Consider the following 15,604-nt stretch of genomic DNA (forward strand, 5'->3'; position numbering starts at 1 on the left):
CTAAAAAGTTTGCTGCCAGGCTTTTGCCTTCACTTGATAATCATATCCCAAAAATAGGACGTTGAGATGGGCAATTCGTGATTTCTTGAAATTGAATTTATACCCTTCAGAAGGGAACCCCATTATGATGGTGTTCACTCATTTTAAGTGTACGTCCAAATCATCATCTGTAAGATAGATGTCATCGGCATAGGATAATGCCTCATCATCGTACACTTGTAGTAGCTCCGTTACTCTGGCTGAAAATAACCCTGGGCTATTCTTGAATCCCTGGGGGAGACGGCAAAATTGTCGATGTGCCCCCATTATGATGAAAGCGGTCAAATACCTGCTTTCCGGTGCAATGTTTTGACAAAAGAAACCATTTGAGATATCTAATGTAGTTTTATATTTTTGGCGCACGATGTTATTCATCAGTGCTGCACTATGTGCATTTTGTACTGCAAATGTTTTGCGACAGGAATTTAGATGTCTGTAATCCAAAACTAGACAATGTGAATTGTCTGGTTTGGAGACAGGAAACAAAGGATTGTTCATTGATGAGGAGCATGTTTCAATCAACCCTTGGTATTCTTGTTGATTTAAGATCTCCCTGACCTGTTTTTTAGCTTCCTGTTTTACAGGATATTGCCTTTGCATTGTCGGTTGAGTTTTCAACTGGATTTTATGGTGAGGGGAATCCTCATCATATCCTACATGATTTTTATATAGTTCTGGGGCCTGGGCTACAGCCCATTTCCTGGCATATGTGTATTTTTTATGAATTGGAATGTGATTTGAGAAGGGTGTCATAATTATATCTTCGCCATGTGGGCCCTCCCTCACAAATTCAGGTGGCCAGTCTTGTTCAGCTAGAAGGATGTCATAACCCTTAGAGAGCTTCTCCCAAAAGAGTGCTTCTTGGTTTGTCCCCCTCCATTCGGAGTGTTATTTCATATAACTTATGTGGTACACTAACCCTGGTATCTGCAGTTTCAACTTGAATGCTTTCATTCAAGTCCACTGTCTCCAGACGATCCTTCAGGATCTTGCGAGCTATCGTTACCTCTGCTGTGCTGTCTAGCATTGTTTGGGCCCACTCCCCGTTCTTGAGTTGTGTCCTCAAGATCCTCGGCATGTCTGATCTTTAGACTTGCTACCTTCTTTTTTGGAAATTGGCTTTTCTTATTTTTTGGAACGTGCTGTTCGTCTTTGGACTTTGCGCGTTCTTCTTTCTGTTCTGATCGTCCTCTTCTCTCAGATTTCTGGGAAGAAGTCTGAAAGGTATGAGAGGAACGTGTATCAGTATCTTGATATCTATCAGGTTTTCTCAAATTATCCCTATTTCTAAGGTTGTACCTCTTTTCAGAAGGCTCCTGTTGAGGAGACCTTCCTCTGGACTGAGAACGCTTCTCTTTAGGAAGTGACTGTTTGGTGTTTTCCTACTTCTTTTTAGGAGTAGTGAGATTATTTTTAATAAAAACTTTTTCAGGATTTTCAGTTAGTTGGGGTTTTACTGGTTTCCCACCCAAACTATCTCTACCTAGTTCTTCATAAGATTTTTCAATAATTCTGGCAAGTTAAAAAAGTTGTTCTGTTATGTCTGTTTCTTTTAGTGTTTGGCGGATCGCCACTGATGCTGCTTCACCTTTTATGTTGGCTAATAGTATAGCCGAGACCTGTTTGAAATCTTTCAGTAATTTCAAACCCAGATTTAAGGCCGGTTCAGGACCGTATTAATTTTGAATCTGTCTCAGAACGTCTGCTATTACCGCCATAGACGGGACACCATGTGTTTTAGTGTAGATTGAAGCAAAGACTGTACCCCATGTGTCGCAGTCTTCTACATGTGGTGCAATCCCCATTGGTAAACAGATTGTTAGAATCCTGTGTTTCTCATGAGGTGTACTATCAGGAAATACTGCCTCTATTTGAGTAATTTTTTGAGCTAACCAGAACAGAATTTGTTCCCGTTTTGCGGGTACTTTACCACTGACTGACTGTATAGTGTGTGGTGTAATTTTGTTTGTGTTCCCTTGATAAGGGATGTGCTGTGGAACTCTTACAGCTGGTTGGACTGTTAAAGTCCGTATGACATATTGAACCAGCTGTCTGTGTATTTTGATCAGCTGTTTCAGCTGAGTCAATAGTTCAGGAGCTGTCATTCTTTTAATGTCAGGATGTGGTGTATAGATGGCTAGTACCGGCCATGTGGCTCCTGGTCTACCTAGTGGACCGAGCCTGGTAATGTGATTTTGATGTTGTAGGGCGCCATTAAACCAAAGCTGATGCTCTCGGTAAGTTAGTGGAATTTCAACGTCCTCGAAAGGAACATATTCCGCTGGAGGTTCCTCAGTAGTGGAACTCGTGTGTTGCTGCAGGAAACAGAATCCATGAATAGAATACCTGCCGATATTCATGTGCCTCTATACCAAATATTTCTTTACCACCTCTTGGTGATATTCCATTTTCTATAAGTTTTATAGTAATGGTTTTCCTTATGTTTGCCGGAATCAGTATTGCATCCGGGTCATTTTGTTGGAGACGTGTGTCATCCAAAACTGCCTGAGCTGCTGCTGCAGCTCTATCCCTTTCATCGTCACTAACCATCATTTTTGTTGACTGGAAGTGTTGCAGAACAAGTTTAAATGAAACAAAGATTAGGTGCACCATATTTTGGAACACTGTATCCTTCAACGTTGAACAAACTAAAAACTAATACATAGGATTTTTTTTAGTCCTACTCAGTTTAAAAGCGGATACTTGATCCTTTAACCCACTCCAGAGGTCTTTTGGAGTATTCTACGGGAAAAAGGGGTCTGTGTGAAAAGCACAACTGAGTCACTCTAGTATCTAGCATTAAAATTCGCCTTACCAAACGTTGGGCGCCATGTAGTGTAGTTCCTATATTCCCAATAGGCTCTGCGGATTGGAATAGTATATCCTGTAGGTTAGACGTAGGACTGAAGTCGACTAGGTCTCTACCGAATATACTAAACTTAATTGTGTGTGTGCCAGCTGGCTCAGAGGTCACTAGAAACTTTCTCGAATGAACAAGAAGGGATTAGTTTCTGACAACCGCATAAACATGACAACTTTGTTTCCCAAGAATAAGAAATGTATCTCTATAGTCGCGGAAACAATAGATAGTTATTTCACTCAGTCAATCATGCATGCTTCGTTTCACCAGAGGTGCAGAGAAATAGAGAGACAGGTGTTTTCAATAAAAGGGTATTTATTGAACAGTCTTTTTTCTCAAGCATAAGAAATGAACTGCTGCAATCGTAATACTTGCTGTAAAGTACAGAGCGTACAATACGAAGAGTATTATAAAATAATACTGTAAAAGCATGATATGGTTTCTAAGCCATAAGATACCTAAAATGCATAAAATACATACAGTGATAAAATAATGACTAAAAGTACTCTGCTGATGCTTCTAAAATACGCCTACCCCGGTGTACCTAACCTAGGTCTAGTACGAGGGAAGAAGTAAGTAAGGTGTAGCCTAGTTTTAGTATTATTTGCCAATAATCTATTCCAAGAATTCTCTTAGGGTCTTATCAGCTCCGTACCTTGGTTTTAGAATGTAGGAGGTCTGGTATCTCTCTCTCAGGACTCGATTTCCCAGCAACCTGCAAGGGTAGCCTGGAAACACTGGAGCTGGATTTCTCGGCTGGAGAAAGTACAGCGTCTCTCAGTGCGTCAGCTGGAGGATCGGCTTCCTTCGGCACTTGCTGCAGCAGGGCTCGTCGGGCAAGTAGATAGTCGAACTGCTCCAAACCACAGTGTGTTAGTTTGGACAAGTGTGGGCATATTTATACCTTGAAGGTGCCGAGTTTGACGTAAGATTGGACATAATAATGTCATCAAACTTAATTCTCTGAAAACTCCATGATTTCTTGGATAACTTAATATTCATGCAGGGGGAAGTCCCTGTCTGTTGAAGGTGGGTTTTCCAAAGAAATCGTTGTAGATTTTCAGAACTAGTGGAAGTAGCCAAGCCTTATTAGGACCACTTGAGCTATGTCTTAACACCATCGCTGCTATTGCTATTTTTCCCCTGTGCTGACCCATAATAGAAACGGGTGTGGTCATGACGAGCTCAGCTCGTCATGAGCACAGGAGCACCGTGCCTCATGACGAGCTGAGCTCGTCATGAGCATGGAAGGGGTTAATATGGTTATGATTTCTATGCCTTTATAAGAATACGGTATTCTATACCTATATAAGGGCATGAATCGGGAAAATTACACTAGGGTCCTAAAACGCTATACAACAGTCTGTCCTCGATTAGTTGGCGTGCCAAGTGGGGCAGAAATGGGACAGTCCTTTCCATCATGTGGACATTCTCAGGCACTTTAGTGATGGTGGCCTAGAAGAGCTGAGCACCGAACGGTGGAAAAGTTGCAGACTGCGGAATGGAGTTGAAGTGGATATGCAACAGTGGGAACTGACAAGTAAAAGATCTCAGGGCAATGTGAAAACACCATGCGGAGCCAAACCGGAGCTCACAGAAACACGTCTGAACCAGATGCCGAGGAAAAAAACAATTGAACAATGGAGCCGATGCTCATGTACAATAGGTGGCATCACTATACCTTGTGACTTGAAAAGGCTTCTTCAAAGAAAAACAAGTTGCAAATGTCTGGGGCCCAAAGCTAGATGTCAGGGCTATGCACAGCATGTGCATCTACAGCTACACATGCCACAAACCGTGTTCTTCTGATGGATACTTAAAACCGCAGGTTCCTCGTCTTGTCAATAGATACCATAGCATTACCTCTCCAGATGGTGGGTCTGTGAGCTGGTTAGACTAAAAAGTCCTGCATGACAAGGCAGGCAAAATGCCCCTCTCAACAGAATTGACTGTTGTGGCAGTAGTGCTTCGTAAATATATGTACCGACGCAAATGTAGCTACCTTTAAAATTTCTAGAACAGACCCTCCACATGCAAGCGCATAGGTAGCAGCCTCCGGTCTGAAAGAATTAGACTGCAAGCCTCCTGGAGGCTGCATCTTACACAATGTGTAGCAGATATTCATGTATAGAACAATCCGTTGGGGGACGGCCTGGTTTTGCACTGCCTCTCCTTTCTTTACTCTTACTCTGAAGAACCCTACATAGAGCTGATCGTCCACTCAATGTTCTTCGGTGCAGTCTACATAAAAAAAAACCAAGTGTCCTTTTACGGTTCCCCGTTTAGAGAGATGGGGTGAAAAAAGAATGCTGGATGGGTAATAGCTGCCTGATATGGAAAGGAGAGACCACTTTCAGCAAAAAGGAAGCTCAGGTCCTCAACACTAACTTATCTGGATAGAATGTTGTATAAGGTGGGTTGACAGAGAGCCTGCAGCTCGATTACATGACTGGTCAATGTTATGGCGATGAGAAAGATCGTCTTCAATGTTAGATATCTTCATGGACAACTATGCAGCAGCTCAAAGGGGTGAACATAAATAAGTGAGAACTAAGTTCAAGTTCCACTTATGGCATCACAAAGGGTTTTGGTGAAAATAAATGTTGCAAACTTTTAAAAATCTCATCACAACGGATAATGTAAATAAAGGCTGAACCAGCAACCATAAAATAGATGAAAGAGCTGGCAAATAGCCTTTGACAGTGCTCAAAGCAAGTCCTTGCTGGGCCAAGGCAAAAGCAAACAGCTTGGCTTGTAGCAGGTTAATTTGTTGGGTGCTGCACCAAGCCACTAATTTGTCTCAATGTCTGGCGTACACCAGTTTTGTGGAAGGATGCCGCGCCGCCAAGATAAAATCAATGACGCCAGGAGGGCGGTTGGAGGGAAACTCCAACAGATCAATCTCCACATATAAGAATTTGGATGGCCCAGGTGCAGTACCCTGTTCTGCTGCTGTGACAGAATTTTCAGCGATTATAACTGTTGAAAGTTGATGTACAACATAAATATTTTGACCATCACTTTCTTAACCGAAAGGTTATAGTTTATCAACTCCTGACAGCTTTTGACAAAAGTATGCAAATGCTAAAGTGCAATGTGTCCCAAGTGAACCAAACCGTAAAACCACAACATATATAATAAATACAGACTAAAAAAACCTGACTGTGTGTTTACAACAAACAACCGTGAATATCAAAAAGTCCATAGGCCTACTTCAGAGGTAGGAACCCCCTCTATGGCACCTTTGGCTAAAAGGGCCTGCACTTCCTGCTGCATGATGGACAGATGATCCTCTTATAACTACATGGTGGTGGAAGGTGTGGTCAAGTGGAAAGGAATTGGGCAGCTTAGACCTGATGTACAATTTGGAGGAATCGCTTGTTTGAAGTGAAGACCTGTCGCCCTTGGAGGAGATAGCGGAACCTGCCTACGACCAGGCTAAGTGGTTTTGCCACTACTGAGCACTGTGCTACGCATTGTCCCTGTTTTAAATGGCACTGTTATTGAGAATTGCGGCCACAAATGGGCTGAAAAGTCTGCTGGGAAGGTGAAGGAGCCTGTTGTTGGCAAAACGTACACCACTGGCCATAATCACAGAGAGAACAAAGCAAACACAAGGAGATGATGGACGGAGCTCTGAAACTTTTCAGACGCTCACCCCCAGTCATAGATCTGGGTTGAATCCATCATTCGTTCTTTTGCTCACTTCGCCTCCCCAGTTCAGACCCTGCCATATGCAAATCAATTTTGACACTGTTCCTCATGTTAACAGTCCAGCCGAACTGCCAAGCCAGGTCTTCCCTGGACCGGAAACAAGCATCCTGGGACCGGTTTTGGTGAAACACCCCTCGTCAGCCAGGCTAGCTTGAATCCAGTGTCAAAGTGAGCAAGGGACCCATGTCTAGGCATAACCTGCCAACTTAGAGCGAACATAGCAAACATAAGGAGGTGATGGTCGGAGCGCTGAAACTTTTCAGACACTCACCCCGTCACAGATCTGGGTTGAATCCATCATCGTTCTTTAGCTCCCTTCGCCACTCTAGTTCAGACCCAGCCATAGTCACAGAGAGGGCAGAATTTTCTGGTGGGGTGGAAAGAGCCAAGAATCATGCTGTGGTCCCGTTTTCCTTAAACGGTTCCAGGAGCGAATTTGCTTTGTCTGCAAACAAATAACTGTCAAACAGTATGTCCATCAGGGATGCTTGGACATTCAAGGAGATGACCACAAACCTATTCCTGTATTACAGATTTTGCTGCATCGCGACCATAATGAATATCTTGACTAATGGACACCAGAAAGTTGATCGGAACAGCCAGCCAAACTTGTGCCACAGTGTACCAAAAGGTTAGGAATTAGCAGCCCAGAAGACAGTTGGCATTCACTGACCTCAGAGCAAGGCTCATAGGAGAGAAAATATACTTGCCAAATGTCTTTATTCCTTTTGACTCATGATCAGGCAGGGTTGGTAGGGAAGGCGCTGGGGTCGACTTAACTTGTGGACGCCTGTACCACCAAACTCTTGGGTGCTGGAAGGTGTGTAATAAAGGCTGTGTCTCCTTGTGCAGGACAACGGTGATAAATGATCTGCGTATTAACAGGTAGATTCGAACATGGTTTTGCCCAAACACCAAAAGGGTATCTGTAAGGGATTCCTTAAATAGTAATAGATGTTCTGTAGGGGCTTGACCTGGCTGCAGTACCTCAGTCAAAAAATTAGTTTACACCTCCATTGTACGTAGCTGTAGGTCTGAAATGTCTGCTGTCCTCTGTGTAATAACTGCGAAAGAGGAGCATTCCTCAGTAGCATGACCAGAGGGGACACAAGGCCAGTATCTGGAGAAGTATCCAGACCACTGGCATCTTGTAGTACTTCTTAGGAATATTCCCCATCATATTGTGGGATATGATCATATCCTTTATCATAATTGTCACTGTCCGAGTCAGTACCCAAAACAATTGTACAACTTTTTGGTCTACAGGTTCAGCTGGCGCTTGGTGAACTACATTGAATGGACTTTGAGTGCTCACTATATTTAGCATATTCTTATATGCAGAAAGTGTAACTAGGCATTTGCTTAGTAATTAGCAGTTTAGTTGCATGAAATTACTTGTATGACAATTTGCAAGAAACTGTCAGCTGAACTCATTTACATTTAAAATAAAACAACCCCGAAAATATCTAAACTAGAATTGCCAAGATAATGTTTCTCGAAATCATTTACATTTAGGTTAAGATCTTGTGTATCTTATTTATCATAGTCTGAAAAAGCCAAAAAATGTAAGAAAAAAAGCTCCTAAAATTACAAGTATTTTTTTAAATATCCCATCCCACTGTGAGGCCTCAAGTAGGATAAAGTTATCTCTATAGAGGTGCTCTTACTCAGATTGTAGGGACTGACCCATTTTCAAACTGTGGATATCCCTACTACCTAGAGACTGGGCCCAAAACTGGTTCCATAGCTGTTTAAGTACAGAGCTTTGCTTGGTGGTTCTACATATGCATGTGTACCCCATAAGTAATACACCTCCATCCCTGCATGTAAGTATGTCGGAGCTAGATCCCTTCAGTTTGAGAAAGGAGCAAATTGGTGTGCCAATACTGAACCACGGGAGGATGCTTATAATGGAAAAGAGCCTATAAGAGCAAGAATCAACGTGGAGGTAACTTTACACTACTCTTCCATGTTGCCTCTTTGCCCTTTTCAATTTGTGGGCAGAGCTTATTGTAAATGAAAAAGGGAGGAGGACAAAGAAGGCAGCACAGGGAAGCTTAAACCTTGGCATAGAGGTTTCGCAAAACTTCCTGGCCAAATTTAGAATCGCTCCACACATAAGTCAAGAGCTTAGTATTGGAAGTGTGTGGCATATAGCCATCCAGCATACATCTATGCTAGGAAATGCCTGGAAAATGCTGCCAGCTGCCTTAGCCTTGGAAGAGTGTAGCCTAACACCAGACTGAAGTTAATCTCCACACGGACATTAGCAATGGGCGATGTGTGACGTTGTCCATTTGGCAATGATGGCTTTAGCAGCCAGTCAGCTGGCACCACTGTCCCCAACCATAAGGAATACTTGGTCTGGTGAACATCCATCCCTGCGTTTAAAAAGGTGCAAAACTCACTTCATGTTCAACCTGTGCAGGACCATCTCAGCTTCTCAGGAAGAAAGTTGTTAAAACAGTATCCTACAGAACTTTTGTGATGAAGAAAAGGGGAGTCCGGAAAGCCAACCTAATCCTGTGAAACATGGTGACCGCCATTGAGAATTTCCTCCTTGGAAGGAGTATTAATGTAGCTTGATGTCACTCGTATGAGTCTTGTTTATCAGTCTGGCAACTAACATCTTAAGGTCCCAAGTGCACTGGGGTGCTTTAGCAGAGGAAATAAGTCCATCAGTCCCCTCAGATGTCTCTCCATGGACTTGTTGAACATGTAGGACAACTCCCTAGGCCTGCTCGAGCAAGGCCTTATATCTATTGTAGGTAGGTTTCAGGTTATTAACCAGCACCACGATGTAAGCTAAGTGGCACAAAAGATGGAATCATAGACCATGCGAGCTTACTTAAGTTCTTTGCTGAAGTGCCCACTGATAGTCCCTGATGATAGCCATTTGGTTCTTTACCGGTCTTCAGTGGAGAATTTTCTGCAAGTTTCCAATAGCTCCTGGCTCTCAGAGGGGGTTATAGGCAATGAAAGGTTAACCATAAACTCAAGCTGGGCGATGGAAGGGAGGCATGTGGGACTCTCAATTCGTCTAGGGACAGATGTGGTTTCTCTGCCTGACACAGATCAGAATTCCAAAACTGGTGAGCTCAGGCTGGAGCATCCATGATCTTATCATTCTAGGTCTTTCTGAACTTCAGGAGAACTCTTGATAGAGGGATTCAAGGATAGAAATAACTCATCCAAAGTACCCAGGATTTTTTCATGGGAATCGAGTCCCCTCTCTAGAAAGGAAGTCATCAACGAGGAAGTCGATAACCATCTCTTGGGCCATCAGTTTCAAGTCAGAGTACTTCAGTGATGTCGACCCGACTTCTTGGGAAGCTAGCTCGGTGGGAGTTGGGGCTTCCCAGAGAGTCCACTTTTTTGCGCCTCTTATTCTTCACATTAGACTCTGGGTGTGGGCGAGAACTATGGAAATCCTGCCTGTTATGCTTCTTTCTGTGCCTAAGTTTCTTGCACACCAATTCTTGAATTAAAGAATTTTCAGTGTCAAGCCGGATAGACTAGATGGACCTTTTAGTGCAACAGAATCAGAATCAGTGCAACAGAATCAGAATCTCAGAGTAGGTAGTTATGATCCAAGGAATACAATACTCACTGATCTTTCAATGTCCTCCTTTTGGACTGGACAAACAAGGTACTTACCTTGGGTAACACTCTTTCTGGTGAATACTCTCACATTCTTCATCTTTAGAATTCCCCCAGACTGTATCCAGAAGATTTTAAACCGCATTGCTCCCAAGTGCCAGTAGTAGTCTTGGAGTGATGCTGGAGCAGCATACAAACACCCTGCGTGCTGATGTCAGTTTCTTTATAGATTTTCCGCACCTTTGGATGGAAAGCCCAACAATAATTAGAGGTACCATTGTGAAGATCTCCGGTTTGGGACCTTTTTAGATGGAAAGAGATCACTCAACAGAAGGGAGGCAGGAGGGCAGTGAGGAATCTGGGGTTAATATGTACACAAGAAAGAGAGTTACAGAAGGTAAGTAACTTGTTCTTCTAATCAATACTTTCAACTACAGATTCATCACCTTTAGAATAGACACTATAGCAGTACCCCCCAAGGTGGGCACAGACCAAAAAGTCCTGTAGCACCAAAAGGGTGAAACACCATCCTGTCAGATCTGGCCTTCAAGCCAGTGTTGCTTCATGAATGTGTGTACTGAAGCCCACTTCACTGCCCGACAGATGTCAAGGACAGGTACTCCGCATGCCAACATAGTGGAAGCAGCCTTGGTTTTGGTGGAATGGACCCTCAATTCCTATGGAGGCTGCTACTTTGACTATTCATGAAAGATCTTAATGAATAGGACTATCCCTCTTGACAGTTAAATTCTCCACAGCCTTGTCTTCCTTTGCATTAGAGAACTTTTAAAATATTTGATCATCTAGCCGATGGTCTTTGCTGCCATCAATGTAAAAGCTTGGGCTTCAGCTGATGAAGTCTCTCCTCTTTCGAGGGCTGAAGTGGGGCAAAGAATTTTGCAAGAGTGATGGATTTCCCAATTGTGAAAAGCAGTTAACTGCCTTTGGCAAAAAGTTGGGCTTAGTCCTCAACACCATTTTATTTGGCAAAAAGTTGGTGTAAAGGTCAGCTCAACGAGTTAACCTGAAGTTCACTCATGTAGCGAGCAAATGTTACTGAGACCAGGAGGTCTTCAGAGTCAGAAGACATAGTAGACAGCTGTACATTGGTTTAAATGGCGTACACATGAGAAAGTGAGGACCACATTAATACCCCACTATTGCATTACAGAGGGCTTTTGAGGAAACAAATGAGTCAAACCTTTAAGAAAACTCACAGGTGATTTAAACAAGGAACTCTGGTCTGAGGAACTTAAAAAGCTAACAGGGGGAACAAATAATCGTTAATAGTGGCCACTTCAAACATAAATAAACATAAAGACATCTAACAGTTTTGCCTTTAAAAGATCATTATAGATAGGCTTTGTAGAAGGATGCCTGGCAGCCAGAATGACAACCACAACTTTGGAAGTAACATCAAATGCAGTCAACTGCTGTCACTCAATCTCCTTGCATGGGGATACAGATTGTACAGGATAGGGTGCAGTACCATGCCCTGCTGCAGCAATTGGAGATCCTACCGAAGCAGTAGCCTGTTCGGAGGACAGATGCTAATGCCCAAAAGTTCCGGGTACCACACTCGCTTTAATCATTCCAGAGCCACTAGGATGATTTTGGCCTGGTCTTTCCTTCTTCAGAAGAGGCAGAAAAGGGTAAAAGTGTCTCCTACACCACTCTATCCGGCTGTATCTTCCAGAGAGAGCCTTCTTCAAAGCTCCAACACTGAAAGGTTTTCACTCTGTGTACTTGACGGCGGCAAATACATCTTGCCAGGGGTTTCCCTATTGCTGGAAGGTGCCCTGTGCCACCCCAAGGAGTAACCGACATTCGTGATATGCCAGGTGCTGCCAGCTGAGTTTGCCTGCCCTGCTGTTCTTACGAGGTGGTTTAGGACCAGTGAAATGGCCAGACGCCCAAGGCAGCTTCTGAGACAAAGTGCCTCCTAGCATAGGCTCCAGGATCCCCCCTGCCCTGCTTGATGCAGTGCCTCACGCCATTGGTATTGTCCATGAGAACCTGACCCGGGCTTTCGATGTGAAAACAGTTCTCTACCGCAGCCAGAGATCTCTGATTTCCACTGGTCCCAGATGATCTCCCCATACAAGCAGCAACACATCTGTCACCACAGTCAGCACTAGGTGAGGCAAGGAAAGGTGTCTGCCGCCAGTTCAGTTGCGGCTGAGCCACCACTGCAAGTCTTTTGTAGTCTCCACTGAAACTTGTCTAGAATCTGATTGGTTCCCTGGGTGTTGGGCCAGCTGAGACATCAGGTTCCACAGCAGAGCCCAAAAATGCTACGTGGCATAATCAAGAAGCAGAATACATAATGCCAAGAGGCCAAGAAGCCTCAGAGCCACTGAGTCCCAGGTCTGAGGTTGAAATAGTTATATTACAGCCCAAATGCTCTGGACTTGTTTAAGAGGGAAGGCCGAAAACTGCACTGTATCCAGTATGGCTACAATAGAAGGGAGCTTCTGTTAAAGAGCCAGGAGTGACTTCAGCATGTTTATAGTGAACCCCAGCGATGTCAAAAAGTTAATCGTCATTTGTAGGTTGTCTATGCCAGTCATTATGTAAGATGAAAACTTGAATGCCCAACCTTCGAAAGTGTGATGTGACCACCGCCATAGCTTTCAAGAATGCCTGAGAGGCACTGGTGAAGCATAAGAGGAGCATGGCAAAATACCCCCGGCCGACTTTGAACAACAAGTAGCGTCTGTAGGAGCATGGCAAAATACCCCCGGCCGACTTTGAACAGCAAGTAGCGTCTGTGGGACTGCAGGGCAGGTACACGAAGGTAGGCGTCCTGTAGGTCCAAATCCACCCTCCAATCGCCTGGATCCAGGGCAGACAGAACCTGGGTCAACATGAACATCTTCAATTTGTCCTTCCACAAGAAGGTCTTCAGAGGACTCCATTCTTCTTCAGCATGAGGTAATAGCTGGAGTAATACCCAGTCTCTATTTCTGGGGCCAGTACCCTCTCTATGGCTCTTTCACCAAAAGAACAAGTTACTTACCTTCGGTAACGCTTTTTCTGGTAGATACAGTATCTGTCTGTGGATTCCTCACCTTGTGAATATCCCCCTTGCGTCAGCAACATTCGGAAATTCTTTTCGTAGCTTCGCGCCGACGTGGACGTCATAGAGGCAAGGCATCGCTCGCGACTCCGCTGACGTCACCGACGCCCATAATAGGCCTACGCCGGCGTGATGACATCAGTTCCGCTCTTTTTTCCGTGCCTTCGAGGCACACGGACGGACCAATGACAGTAGATATATACATAGTATACACAGTATACAATAGTCAAGGTAAAACAAACAGTGCAAAGTAAATATAAGAAAACATTTGAAATAATACATTTTCCTTGATCATAAAATAATTACAACACAGATTCTCTGGTATAGAAGATCGGACAACGGGGAGGCGGGTGGGTCAGTGAGGAATCCACAGGCAGATACTGTATCTACCAGAAAAAGCGTTACAGAAGGTAAGTAACTTGTTCTTCTGATAGATACATCTGCCGTGTGGATTCCTCACCTTGTGAATAGAGTCCCACAGCAGTCCCCACTCCCGGAAGAGGGTATCCACTCTTCTAGACCAGGAAATCCTGGAGAACAGAGAGTGCAAAGGGACCGTCCCTCCTCACTTCGGAATCCAAGCAGTAATGCTTCGCGAAAGTGTGGAGGGAAGACCAAGTTGCCGCCCTACAAATGTCCTCTACAGGAACACCTCTAGCCAATGCAGAGGTTGAAGATTTAGCTCTTGTAGAATGAGCCCTTATACCCTCTGGAGGTTCCTTACCGGCCAAAGAGTAGCAGATCTTTATACAGAGGACGATCCATCTTGACAAAGTTCTTTTATGGACCGCTCTTCCTCTCTTGCAGCCAGCAAACCCAATGAAGAGCTGGTCATCCAACCGACAGTGTTTAGATCTGTCCAGGTAAAAGGACACCGCCCTTTTGGGGTCCAGACGGTGTAATCTCTCCTCCTCCTTGGAAGGGTGCGGGGAGGATAAAAGGTAGGGAGGGTAATAGATTGACCAAGGTGGAAAGGAGTCACCACCGTAGGCAGAAAAGCAGCTCTGGTCCTAAGAACCATTCGATCAGCATGAATGGTCAAGAAAGGGGGCTTGGAATTAAGAGCTTGAAGCTCACTTACCCTCCTTGCCGAGGTTATTGCAACGAGGAAAACTGTCTTAAGAGTCAAAAGCCTCATAGGACATTTGTGAAGAGGCTCAAAGGGAGCACCCATCAAAAAGGTCAAGACAAGATTTAAGTCCCACTGAGGCACAATAAAAGGAGTAGGAGGGAACTTATTTGTGAGGCCCTTCAAAAACCTTAAAACTACAGGAGATTTAAAAAGAGACGGCTGGTCAGGCAAGCAGAGAAATGCCGATAGCGCTGAAAGATAGCCCTTCACTGTGGCAACAGCAAGCCCCTGCTGAGCCAGAGAGAGGGCAAACTGGAGAACATTAGACAAATGGGCTCTCAAAGGGTCAATAGATTTCTCCCCACACCAAGTGACAAATTTTGACCATCTATAAGAATAGATGGACTTAGTGGAGTCACGCCTGGCTGACAAGATGACATCCACCACGTCAGGCGGGAGAGAAAAGGAATTCAGGTTGCCCCGTTCAATCTCCAGGCATGAAGGTGTAATGTCTGGAGGTGGGGGTGTAGAACCTGCCCCTCCATCTGAGAGAGGAGGTCTGCCCTGAGAGGGAGATGGAGCGGCGGGTGAGAGGAGAGGTGAAGTTCCGTGTACCACACCCTTCTTGGCCAACCTGGGGCGACCAATATGACTTGGGCCCGGTCTTGGCGAATCTTCCTCAGAACCCGAGGAATCAAGGTTATGGGAGGAAACGCGTAAAGGAGTTGATTTCCCCAACTCAACTGAAACGCGTCCCCCAAGGCTCCTTGCATCGGATACTGGAGACTGCAGAACAACGGGCAGTTAGCATTCCCAGCGAGTGGCAAACAGGTCCACCCGAGGAGTTCCCCACATCCGAAAGATGTTGAGAACAACCTCTGGATGGAGCCTCCACTCGTGGTCGGCCTAGAACTGACGACTCAGACTGTCTGCTCGCACGTTCAGAACCCCGGCAGGATAATTTGCCATCAGACAAATCTGATGGTCCTGAACCCAAGACCAGAGCCGCAGAGCCTCTCTGCAGAGACACTGCGACCCTACCCCTCCCTGCTTGTTGATGTACCACATCGCGGTCGTGTTGTCCGTCAGGACTTGCACTGACCGACCGCGAAGGGAAGGGAGGAAGGCCTTGAGCGCCAAACGTATCGCCCGCAATTCTAGAAGGTTGATGTGAAGCAACCTTTCCTCTGGAGACCAAAGACCCTTGACCTCCAGATCCCCCAGATGAGCACCCCACCCT

The sequence above is a fragment of the Lissotriton helveticus genome, chromosome 1_1 (genome assembly GCF_964261635.1).
Source record: "Lissotriton helveticus chromosome 1_1, aLisHel1.1, whole genome shotgun sequence".
Taxonomy (NCBI): Eukaryota; Metazoa; Chordata; class Amphibia; order Caudata; family Salamandridae; genus Lissotriton; species Lissotriton helveticus.